Source organism: Dendrobates tinctorius, unplaced genomic scaffold (genome assembly GCF_039654945.1).
Source record: "Dendrobates tinctorius isolate UK_male_01 unplaced genomic scaffold, ASM3965494v1 ptg000251l, whole genome shotgun sequence".
Lineage (NCBI taxonomy): Eukaryota > Metazoa > Chordata > Amphibia > Anura > Dendrobatidae > Dendrobates > Dendrobates tinctorius.
In genome coordinates, this window is record NW_027361918.1 from 12,857,206 (window position 1) to 12,870,458 (window position 13,253).

At 43.2% G+C, this 13,253-nt stretch overlaps 4 non-coding genes across 4 annotated transcripts; all 4 read left to right on the forward strand.

Annotated features, from left to right (window-relative positions):
* Nucleotides 1-212: 212 nt before the first annotated feature.
* TRNAI-UAU (transfer RNA isoleucine (anticodon UAU)) lies at nt 213-285 on the forward strand. The gene has a single exon. It is a non-coding gene; the product is annotated as a tRNA-Ile (tRNA).
* Nucleotides 286-11,955: 11,670 nt separating this feature from the next.
* Nucleotides 11,956-12,028, forward strand: TRNAV-CAC (transfer RNA valine (anticodon CAC)). The gene has a single exon. It is a non-coding gene; the product is annotated as a tRNA-Val (tRNA).
* Nucleotides 12,029-12,966: 938 nt separating this feature from the next.
* Nucleotides 12,967-13,039, forward strand: TRNAV-AAC (transfer RNA valine (anticodon AAC)). The gene has a single exon. It is a non-coding gene; the product is annotated as a tRNA-Val (tRNA).
* An 86-nt stretch (nt 13,040-13,125) lies between these two features.
* On the forward strand, nt 13,126-13,198 carry TRNAV-CAC (transfer RNA valine (anticodon CAC)). Its single transcript has one exon. It is a non-coding gene; the product is annotated as a tRNA-Val (tRNA).
* The last annotated feature ends 55 nt before the right edge of the window (nt 13,199-13,253 follow it).

Sequence of the window (13,253 nt, forward strand, 5' to 3'; positions counted from 1 at the left end):
CTCGATTGCTTGTTGTCACCACAGTAAGTGCTTGCATCCGGTTTCTTTAGTGTAGCGGTTATCACGCTCGCCTCACACGCGAAAGGTCCCCAGTTCGAAACTGGGCAGAAACACAGTATTTTTTCTCTTGGAAAACGATCTTTTTGACTTTCAGTGCTTGTTCTTTATTGCTTGCCATGACCACAGCATTTTTTGATTGCTTGAATTGGTTGGTTTCTGTAGTGTAGCGGTTATCACGTTCGCTTTATACGCGAAAGGTCCTCAGTTCGAAACTGGGCAGAAACACAGCGTTCCTCTTGCAAACTAGCGCTTTTGACAATGAGTGCTTGATCTTTAATGCTTGCCATGACCACAGTAAACGCTCTTGTCTGGTTACTGTAGTGTAGTGATTGTCCATTTTGCCATCCACCTGAAAGTTCCCTGTTTTGATCCCGGGCAGAAACATGTGGCTTTTCTTTATTTTGATCACAAACTTATATTGTTGGCTTAATTAGCCTTAGTTAGCATATTCTATTGCTGGTTTAATGAGCATTACTTTTACCAATGTGATTATTTCTACCTGTTTTTGCTTTTGGCAAGCATGTGTGTTTTTGACAGTGTCTAAGTGTTCCTAATTCAAGTAACACCTGATAGGATCAATGTGCGAAAGCAGGCATCTAGGTGCTTTTTCTTTTTGGCTTTTGGACAAAGGCATGAGAATGTTTTGTGGAGCATGGTTTTGTTTCCCTGTTTGTTCCTTTTCTCCAATAGCCTGACAAATAAAAGGTTCCTGTGTTGCAAAATGCACTTTGTCCTGTCTTCAGACATAGAGGAAGACCTCTTGACTTTGGCTGGCTGTTTTTTTCTTTTTCAAGTTCATTTCAGCATGTTTAAACATCTTTAGCTTTGCATGAAGTTTCTGAAGTGTAGTGGTTGTCACGTTCACCTCACACGCGAACGGTCCCCAGTTCGAAACTGGATAGAAGCATGACATTGTCAAGGTGAAAATATTTTTTCTTATATAACTTTTATATTTTTATACTGTGAAACAATAAGTTTTTCCTAATTGCTTGCTAATGCAAATGTAACTGTATTAAAGATGGCTGCCAGTGTTCACTTTCACTTAAATTCAGTGTCTAAAGAGTTAAGTTAAGTTTCATTTCTCCTAAAAAAGATAACTCAGGAATGTGAAGAAGGAGTAACCATCGGGAGACGTTTTGACGAATCAGAGAGAGACTGGACACTAGATGTATACTGCATAAACCCCGCCTAGTGCACGCCTTCCCCTAACACTCAATATAGTATTGTGTATTTGTAAATAAAGCCAGTTGTTGTACTGCCCCTGACAGGTGTGGATGCAGGACATTAGCTAAGACTGAATCAGCTGCGTGTCTGAGTCATTCTTAATCGGTACCAGATGTTTTGCGCTCGCACAATGATTTGGAATGACTGGTGAATGAGGATTCATTGTCGTTTACGACCCCGACAATTTGGAACCCAACGGGGGGCGTGGACAGTGATCTGAGGCTCCTCTGGACCCATGCTTGGATGTCTGTGGATGATACCTGTAGTGGCTGACCTCGAGGACTGATCACCCTCCAAAACACGGTAAGTGAGATCATATACACTGTATGTGTCACACTTGCTAGTGTCTCAGCCGTTATTGGTTTGTCTGTGGTCTCCTTGGGTCTGAGGGGTGACCGGTCGAGTGGTGAGACCGAGTGCGATCCTGTGCCACGCTCTGAACCAGCAACTGAGAGACGTTGCATTCTGCGCGTCCTCGTGTACACCACACCTCCTCCACCGGTCATTGTACTCCATTCAACCACCCTACCCGTGACTATTGTCTAGTAGTGAAGTGGACTGATAAATTGAGCTAGTTGCAGATTGTGGGGCAACCTAGAGGAAGGGATAGGAGACGCAGCCTCTGTGATATTGTACCAGCTAGGTAATTAAGACGTCCCGAGAAGGGACCACCTGTATTTCTGTGGAGGGCTCTCACTAGGAGACCGCCTCCCGACTGTTGGAATATCGTGGCAGGATAATCTGTTAATCACTGCTGTTCAAGGTTAGGGAAAGGAAATATTGAGCGCGAGGCTCTTTTCCTAGTACGTCGAACGTGAGGCTCCGTACTGTGGAACATCAGTGTTGATATCGCTACCAGTGGTTTTTCTGCAGAGAACCATAGTATTCTGTAAGAGTCATGCTGCGTATCTTAAAGCAGAAGAAGTCTGTGCCCCACAAGTTAGATGAGGATGCTGTGGAGGTCAAGGCAATAGTAGCGTCACGGGAAGGCAAGAAGGCAGTCAAGAATGTTGAGAGATTGTATAAGCATGTAGGATTGCCCTCGTCAGGGAGATTACAGCCGGCTATGTGGCATAATCTCATAGAGAACAAACGAGGCATGTTGAAAGATAAAGGATTGTTAGAACAAGCACAAGCTCATCTGCGAGTTGCGCGAGGCTTGAAGAATGAAGGATGGAAAGAGATTGATGGGGAACAGTCAGGGAAAGATACCTGAAGAAGGAGACCGGTTATGTGATATAATTGAGGATAGATATGGAAGTAGTGCAGCAAAGAACCTGGAAAAAGTATTAATCAAATCCAAAGTGCAAGATAGGCAGGCTGTGTGAATCCTTGTATATATGTCTATGAGAACCTCTGAATAAGATGAGAGATGAGTAAAAAAAAAAAAAAAAAAAAAAATCAGTGAATGAGCACGTATGAATGAATCATCACACATCATTTTTGTGTCAAGAGATTTGTGACCTTTCTAGTTGTGGTGGAATCCCGGACAGATGCGTTATAGATATTTCAAATCTACATCTGAGACTGAATGAATTGAGTAATGATATAGTTCGTGGTATATGTGGCATTACATTGTAAAGTTTACTGAATGCATTTGGCCAGAAAAAGGGCAAGGCATGGTTAATCTCATTATACAGTTATCTGCCCTTACAGTGAAATCCCGTGATTTTGAGTTTCTTTGTAGAAATTGATTTTGATAAGTCTAAAGAACTACAGAATTCTGTGAAGGACGACACTGCATTCTGACGGGAGGGGTGAAGGATGGCGCTGCGTAGTTTCTTCTCCCTTCGCTCTTATCTCTGCTGAGTGTGAGCTGTGCTCAAAATTCTCTGTAATTCTATCCGTAAGGTACGCGCTGAAAGATTTGTGCATTTTAAAGCAACAGTACTTAATTGAAGATTGGAAGTTAAAAGTAAGATATGGTGCCTAAATTAGAAGGGAATTGTAAGTGATTGCTTGGTCATTAATGTGTTTGAACCTGCTTCTAGTTGTGTGATTGATTTGTATAGCAAATTGTGTCAAATTACAAAAGACAGAGAAGGAAGGAAGCAGTAAAACAAGTGGGACAAACATTGAAAAAGGCAAAAATACCAGAGTGTGAATGTTTGGATGTACAAAAAGGCACAGACAAGGGAAGAAAATAGCAAGTGAATAAATGATGCTTGAGAATGTGCAGCAGTGTGGAAGGTGTATTATGAATGTTTGATTGACAAAGTGTAATCAGAGACCCAGACAAAACAGATGGACTTGTAAACACTGTGGTCAGACTCAGACAAACCCAGACTGAATAGCTACTTGTGTGACCTGTGCTACTGACCTAAGCGAATTGCACTAAATCCTATCCAGACAAGATCATAAGAAGCTGACATAATAGTGTGGATAGTGGGTAGTGGGGACATTGGCCCTTGAGGAGTAAGCTGACAGTAGACATCAGACGACCAACCCCATCAGGACCTAGAAGTGTGACTAGAATAAGAAAGATACAGGTGTATTATCCCTGGAGCCCCTCTGACCAGCTAGCTTTGCTGAAGCAGCTGCCTGCCCCTGAAGACCAACCATTCCCGTTTTACAGACACACAGATGTGACAAAGAATCAGGCTTGGGGCATGGATGATAAATCTGCACGATCTGGGGAGACGTACTGTGAGTCACTAAGACAATGGGCTGCAGTGGAACAATCAGAGCAGTCTGTACTCCTGACTAATGTGACACAGCAAAGAGGAGAGAGAGTAGAGATATACCTTGGACGGTTACAGCTGAAATGGGCAGACATGGGGTACATTTGCATAAATCCACTTGATGTTAGAATACTGGTGGATGCATTCATTGACGGTATGAACAAAGACTTACGAGACGCAGTACAGACAGCCAGACCTGAATGGAGACATGTAGATCCGAAAGACCTCCTTAAGGTAGCTAAAGAAATTAAGCAAACAAGGACAATAAAACGACCTGTCATGTATGCTGGAGCACAAGGAAAAAAGTGGAGACGTAATAGGGAAGGCATGTGAGATGACACTGACGTTTCTTTTGACAATCTATTCCCCACATGACATCCATGCCATACTCCTACAAGTTCAACCAAAACATCTGTCTATGGCCAGACAGCTCTGACTTGAGTGTGCTCTACTAATTCCTGAGTATGTCACTCCTCACAAGATGTAACGTTCTGAATCCAGCCACCCTCCTGCCTGTGGATTCAGAAAAGGGGGAATTGGTGACCGTATTGGCAAGTGAGGAAGGATACTTTGACATGACGCATGAACATGTCTGCATAGAACTGATGAGTCAGGAGACAGTTGGGTTTGCACACATTCATGAAAAACCTGTTCCTAATGCAGACTTTGAGTTTCTTTTTTGTAGATGGCCCCAGATACCACCAGGATGGACGATTCTACACTGGATATGCAGTAGTATCCTCACATGAGGTAATCCGAGCGGAACCACTCTCTCCTCACATGTCTGCGCAGGAGGCAGAGTTGAAGGCACTCACTGAGGCGTGTAGAGCCGCTGCAGGTAAAGTCGCTAATATTTTCACAGATTCGAAGCCCATTAAAAATGCAGAGCTGGTGAAACAATTGATGGAGGCATTGATGTTACCAGTCCAGGTTGGCATTGTCAAGGTAAAAGCACACACAAAGGTGACTCCGTGGAGGTAGAGGGCAATAGAAGGGCGAACGAGGCTGCTAAAATAGCACAAGGCGGCCTAGAGAGAGCAGTGGACGGTGGCGGGGAGTCAGCGTATTCCAGCCACATTGGGTCTAGATGTCCTGAAATCCCTCCAGCAAAAGGCTGCCCAAACAGAGAAGGTACACCGAGGGAGACTGGGAGCTGAGCTGAACTCAAATGGAGTATGGGAGAATAAGGATAAAATGTGCCCACCAAAGTCCCTGTTCCCAATCATGGCGCAAGCAGCACATGGCCCCAATCACACCTCAAAAAGTCACATGTGTGCCATGGTAGATGCCTTCTGGATCGCTCCTGGCTTCAGTTGCGCAGCCGCGAAACTTGTACAATCATGCCTCATCTGTGCACAGCACAACCCAGGTAAAACAGTAAAAGTCCCTAAGAAAGCGACACCTAGGCCTCTCTACCCGTTTCAGAGACGGCAGATTGACGACATACAGCTACCAAGGTAGGAGTGTATGCAAATATCCTAGTATGTGTAGATCTCTTCTCTGGATGGCCAGAGGCCTACCCGGTGAAAACGGCTACAGCTCGAGCCACTGCAAAGAAACTGGTGATGGAACTAGTACCACGATTCGGTGTCCCTGAAACAATTGAATCAGACAGAGGCACACATTTCACTGCTGAGGTAATGCAAAATGTAATGCAAATGATAGGTGTAGAACAAGCATTTCATACACCCTACCACCCACAGAGTTCAGGGAAGGTAGAGAGAATGAACGGGACACTAAAATTGAAAATACAGAAAACCATGGAACAAACCCATAGACCATGGCCAGAGTGTCTCCCATTAGCATTATTCTCAGTAAGGTACACACCCACGGGGAAAACTAAACTGTCACCCTTCGAGATACTGTTTGGAAGACCACCGAACACAGGGTTGTACTACCCACAGGTCTTAACACTCAATGTGGATAATTTGACAAGTTATGTAATCCAGTTGCAAAAGCATTTAACTCAAATGCATTCTCTAGTTTTCTCTTCCATTCCAGATCCAGATAGTGTGGAAGGAATCACTGTCTACAACCTGGTGATTACGTATATGTCAAGAAACACTCCAGAAAGACCCTTGAACCCTGATATCAAGGACCTTACCAAGTACTCCTGACAACGCCTACTTCTGATAAGTTGGAAGGACGACCAACCTGGATCCACGCATCGCATTGCAAACTAGCCACAGGAATTAACAAAGCATAAGAGTGCATAATGTTTTGGTTTGGTTTTGTTGCATTATCTGTAATAATGGTAGCTGCGTGGGACAATCTAAATTTTCCAATGTCCTTGAATAATAAGTTTATACAACATCATGAAAAATTACTAAATGATTGGTCAAAAGACACTCAGTCTCCAGCAGATTGCTGGATCTGCACACATTCACCAGTATCAGCCACTAGTATTCCGTTCCTTGTTATTCCTGTGCCACCCGAGGAATTATTTGCCTGGACCAGTTGTTCTGATACACTCGCTAATAGAGTTGAGCGATACCGTCCGATACTTCAAAGTATCGTATCGGATGGTATCGGCCGATCTTTAAAAAAAGTATCGGTATCGCCGATTCCGATACCGGAAGTCCCATTCAAGTCTATGGGACTTCTGGTATCGGAATAAGAAAAACCCTTTCCTGCCCTTGTACAGCCTCTCTGGGGTCTGTACGGGCCTTTCGGGGGGCTGTGCCGGCCTGCCAGGGGGTCTGTGCAGGCTCCGGTGGTCTGTGCCGGCCTGCCGGTGGTCTGTGCAGGCTCCGGGGGGCTGTGCCGGCCTGCCCCGGGGGGCTGTGCCGGCCTGCCGGGGGGCTGTGCCGGCCTGCCGGTGGTCTGTGCAGGCTCCGGGGGTCTGTGCAGGCATCGTCCGATGGGACTACAAGTCCCATCGGGCGATGCCTGCTACCATGACAGTGATTGACACATTAGCCAATGATGGGACAGTAGTAGTCCCATCATCCGGCTAATGTGTTAAATGTAAAAAAAAAAAAAAAATTACATGCTACATACATACAACATGCATACTACATACATGCTACATTCATACTACATACTACATACATGCTACATTCATACTACATAAATACTACATGCAACATACATACTACATATATACTACATGCATGCTACATACATACTGCATGCTACATACATACCACATATATACTACATATATACTACATGCATGCTACATGCATGCTACATGCTACATACATAACACATACATACTACATGCTACATACTACATATATACTACATGCATTCTACATACTACATGCTACATACATACTACATATATACTACATGCATGCTACATACATACTGCATGCTACATGCATGCTACATACATACTACATACATACTACATGCTACATACATACTACATATATACTACATACATACTACATACATACTACATGCATGCTACATACATACCACATACATAACACATATATACTACATGCATGCTACATACATACTACATGCTACATACATACCATATACATACTACATGCATGCTACATACATACTACATGCATGCTACATACATACTACATGCTACATACATACTACATATATACTACATGCATGCTACATACATACTACATGCTACATACATACTACATATATACTACATGCATGCTACATACTACATGCTACATACATACTACATACATACTACATGCATGCTACATACATACCACATACATAACACATATATACTACATGCATGCTACATACATACTACATGCTACATACATACCATATACATACTACATGCATGCTACATACATACTACATGCATGCTACATACATACTACATGCTACATACATACTACATACATACATACTACATGCTACATACATACCACATATATACTACATACATACAATACATTCATACAATACATACATAGACATACAGTACATATAACATAGAGTAACATACTTACCAATACTTGTCACATTGTTCCCCGAAGCCATTGTCTTTTCCGGGATAAATATTAACATAACAAACCAAAATTCCCATGCAGCAATGGCATAAAGTGAGACTAGGGACTTTTTTTTTTTAAGTGGCGGAGGAATACAGTGCGGAAGGATACCTACCTTCCGTCATTGGATTCCTGCAGCCCGTAGAGAACGGCAGCATCATCTGATGCTGCAGTTCTCTACCCAAGATCGTCGTGGGACACACTCGTGGACTGCTTCGGATCGTGGGTGAGTATTTTTGTGGTTTGTTATGTTAATATTTATCCCGGAAAAGACAATGGCTTCGGGGAACAATGTGACAAGTATTGGTAAGTATGTTACTCTATGTTATATGTACTGTATGTCTATGTATGTATTGTATGAATGTATTGTATGTATGTAGTATATATGTGGTATGTATGTAGCATGTAGTATGTATGTAGTATGTATGTAGCATGTAGTATGTAGCATGCATGTAGTATATATGTAGTATGTATGTAGCATGTAGTATGTATGTAGCATGCATGTAGTATATATGTAGTATGTATGTAGCATGCATGTAGTATGTATGTAGTATGTATGTAGTATGTATGTAGTATGTATGTAGCATGCAGTATGTATGTAGCATGTATGTAGTATGTATGTAGCATGTAGTATGTATGTAGCATGCATGTAGCATGTATGTAGTATGTATGTAGTATGTATGTAGCATGTAGTATGTATGTAGCATGCATTATGTATGTAGCATGCATGTAGTATGTATGTAGTATTTTTTTTTTTTTTTTTTTAACACATTAGCCGGATGATGGGACTACTACTGTCCCATCATTGGCTAATGTGTCAATCACTGTCATGGTAGCAGGCATCGCCCGATGGGACTTGTAGTCCCATCGGACGATGCTTGCACAGACCCCCGGACATCAGCACAGCCCCCCGGCAGGCCGGCACAGCCCCCCGGCAGGCCGGCACAGCCCCCCGGCAGGCCGGTACAGACCCCCACAGGGTGCACAGACCACCGGCAGGCCGGCACAGCCCCCCGGCAGGCCGGTACAGACCCCGGGCAGTCCACACAGCCCCCCGGCAGGCCGGCACAGCCCCCCGGCAGGCCGGCAGAGACCCCCGGAAGGCCCGAAATGACGGCGCATCATGATGCGCACACACCGCGCATCATGATGACGTCAGGCCGTCAATCAACTGAACTTCCGATTCCGATGCCGAATTCCGATATTGAAAAAATATCGGAAGTCGGTATCGGAATTCCGATACAGCAAGTATCGGCCGATACCCGATACTTGCGGTATCGGAATGCTCAACACTACTCGCTAATAATGCCACAAATAATGTGAAGTTATGGAACACAACTGTTGGAATACCTATTGTGGGATGGGTAGGATACCCTTGGTGGCAGGGTAATCTTTCAGGAAGTAACACATACCTTCAATATCTGGCATATAAAGGGGGGGCTTGGGTACCCAGGAATAGAACTCGATTAACCTACCTGGGGCAAATTCCAATGTATGGCCTACAAGTTAGTTTTAATGTAACTTCCCACTCTACTGATGCCTTCAAACCAATACTGCTAGAAAGAAGGTTGCATAACACGTCCTGGGAGTATTCCAATTTATTTCCCCAGGGCAATAATGAAACTTGTTTTAATATTTCAGGTAATATACCTTGCAACGAGTCATCTGGATATGAGAAAGGAACTCCCACCTGTAGAAATCCCGATGTAGGGTATTGTAGCCCTTTAGGACAACTTCCAAATTGGTGTATGCTTCAGAATGTATCTGCGTTCATAGATTTAGTTCATAGACTGGTATTACAACATTCAGCCCTATGGGACCTACCTAGTGACATGTTCTGGGTATGTGGAGACAATGCATATAAATGGTTGCCAGTAGGGGTAAAAGGTGCTTGTACTCTGGGTCGTTTGACTCCAGCTACCTTTGTTATTCCGAATGACCAGTTGAATACTCAGAGCATACCTAAACACCACTGCCTGTGTCATGAATTTGTTGAAAGGTTTGAAGCCCACTGATTGCCCAGATTACGTCCCACTAATTCATAAGGAACCCAAACTAAAGGTCCCAGGAGAAGTAACTGTATTAGCTGACAATTACACCTGCTATAATTCCCACGACACCACAGGTACACCAGTAGGGATCTTCGAGACAGGTTTCTGCAAAGAGAATAGTTCTCTAGATACTGACTTGTTAATCAAACATACACAATATATGTATGACATTTATTGGTTATGTGGAGATGGTAAGCTCCGTCCTAGGTTGCCAAATGCCTGGACAGGCCAATGCACCCTTGTTAAACTAGCTATGCAGTTCAAGATTCTACCCTGGGATCCAAAGATACCTGATGAACCTACCAGGAAAAGGAGAAGCCTCGATCAGCTCCATATGAGTTATGAAGAAGATCCACTAGTATATATTGATGCTATTGGAGTGCCAAGGGGGGTGCCTGACCAATTTAAAGCCCAGAACCAGATCTATGCTGGCTTTGCTTCTATAATCCCACAGGTGCAGATTAATAAAAATGTTGAATGGATCAATTACATATATTACAGTGAACAAAGGTTTGTCAATTTCAGCCAAGATGCCTTCCAAGGTATAGTTGAAGAATTGGGCCCTAACACTAGGATGACAATCCAAAATCGACTAGCCCTTGATATGATATTAGCTGAGAAAGGAGGAGTTTGTGGGATGGTGGGAGAGGAGTGTTGTACCTATATCCCTCAGAACTCTGGAGTGAATGGAAAAACCATGATAGCCCTTAAAAAGATAACTGGGTTAGCAGCAGAATTGAAAACTAATGCTGGAGTAGACACATCTTTCTTTTCCGGCTGGTTGGGTGGACTCAAGGGATTCCTTCAACAAGCTTGTATAGTACTGATTGCCCTCCTTGTAATTGGATCGATAACTCTTTGTTGTGTTATTCCCTTGTATAAAAAGGTTATTGCCAAAGCAACTCCGACTGGCACCTTCCTTAATCAAGAAGTAGACCCACCAGAGTACGATGGTACTGATCTAGGGGAGATCCCTAAGTATATTCCCCTCAAGAGAGTAGACAAAACCCCCATTCTAAGATGATGTTAAGAGACTTAGTTTAGGGACAGCGGGAGAACTCCATGTGAGGTTAGTGAAGGGTTCAGCTGCCTGGAGGCCTCTCGCTAGGGGAGAGCTTCTGAGGTGTCTGGATGAAGAAATCCACCTCCCCTTTTCCCATCACATGGACAGTCTCGAAGGATCTTTCATTAAGGGAAAAACTTAGTGTTTAGGGGGGATTGTCAAGGTGAAAATATATTTTCTTATATAACTTTTATATTTTTATACTGTGAAACAATAAGTTTTTCCTAATTGCTTGCTAATGCAAATGTAACTGTATTAAAGATGGCTGCCAGTGTTCACTTTCACTTAAATTCAGTGTCTAAAGAGTTAAGTTAAGTTTCATTTCTCCTAAAAAAGATAACTCAGGAATGTGAAGAAGGAGTAACCATCGGGAGACGTTTTGACGAATCAGAGAGAGACTGGACACTAGATGTATACTGCATAAACCCCGCCTAATGCACGCCTTCCCCTAACACTCAATATAGTATTGTGTATTTGTAAATAAAGCCAGTTGTTGTACTGCTCCTGACAGGTGTGGATGCGGGACATTAGCTAAGACTGAATCAGCTGCGTGTCTGAGTCATTCTTAATCGGTACCAGATGTTTTGCGCTCGCACAATGATTTGGAATGACTGGTGAATGAGGATTCATTGTCGTTTACGACCCCGACAACATTAGGCGTTGATATTAAAGCTTTTGACGTTGAGTCTTTGTTCTCGATGGCTCGTCATGACCACAGTAACCTTCCGCAGCCGGTTTCTGTAGTGTAGTGGTTATCACGTTCGCCTAACACGCGAAGGGTCCCCAGTTCGAAACTGGGAAGAAACACGCTCTTACCCTTTGGTATCCAAGCTTTTGACTTTCAGTTCTTGATCTCGATTGCTTGTTGTCACCACAGTAACCTCTTGCATCTGGTTTCTGTAGTGTAGTGGTTATCACGTTCTCCTCACACGTGAAAGGTCCCCAGTTCGAAACTGGGCAGAAACACGGCTTTTTCTCTTGGAAAACGATCTTTTTGACTTTCAGTGCTTGTTCTTTATTGCTTGCCATGACCACAGCATTTTTTGTTTGTTTGAATCGGTTGGTTTCTGTAGTGTAGCGGTTATCACGTTCGTTTTACACGCAAAAGGTCCTCAGTTCGAAACTGGGAAGAAATACAGCGTTCCTCTTGCAAACTAGCGCTTTTGACAATGAGTGCTTGATCTTTAATGCTTGCCATGACCACAGTAAACGCTCTTGTCTGGTTACTGTAGTGTAGTGATTGTCCTGTTTGCCATCCTCCTGAAAGTTCCCTGTTTTGATCCCGGGCAGAAACATGTGGCTTTTCTTTATTTTGATCACAAACGTATATTGTTGGCTTAATTAGCCATAGTTAGCATATTCTATTGCTGGTTTAATGAGCATTACTTTTACCAATGTGATTATTTCTACCCGTTTTTGCTTTTGGCAAGCATGTGTGTTTTTGACAGTGTCTAAGTGTTCCTAATTCAAGTAACACCTGATAGGATCAAGGTGCGAAAGCAGGCATCTAGGTGCTTTTTCTTTTTGGCTTTTGGACATAGGCATGAGAATGTTTTGTGGAGCATGGTTTTGTTTCCCTGTTTGTTCTTTTTCTCCAATAGCCTGACAAATGAAAGGTTCCTGTGTTGCAAAATGCACTTTGTCCTGTCTTCAGACATAGAGGAAGACCTCTTGACTTTGGCTGGATGTTTTTTTCTTTTTCAAGTTCATTTAAGCATGTTTAAACATCTTTAGCTTTGCATGGAGTTTCTGAAGTGTAGTGGTTCTCACGTTCACCTCACACGCGAACAGTCCCCAGTTCGAAACTGGATGGAAGCATGACATTAGGTGTTGATATTAAAGCTTTTGACGTTGAGTCTTTGTTCTCGATGGCTCGTCATGACCACAGTTACCTTCCGCAGCCGGTTTCTGTAGTGTAGTGGTTATCACATTCGCCTAACACGCGAAAGGTCCCCAGTTCGAAACTGGGCAGAAACACGCTGTTACCCTTTGGTATCCAAGCTTTTGACTTTCAGTTCTTGATCTCGATTGCTTGTTGTCACCACAGTAAGCGCTTGCTTCTGGTTTCTGTAGTGTAGCGGTTATCACGTTCGCCTCACACGCGAAAGATCCCCAGTTCGAAACTGGGCAGAAACACAGCTTTTTTTCTCTTGAAAAACGATCTTTTTGACTCTCAGTGCTTGTTCTTTAT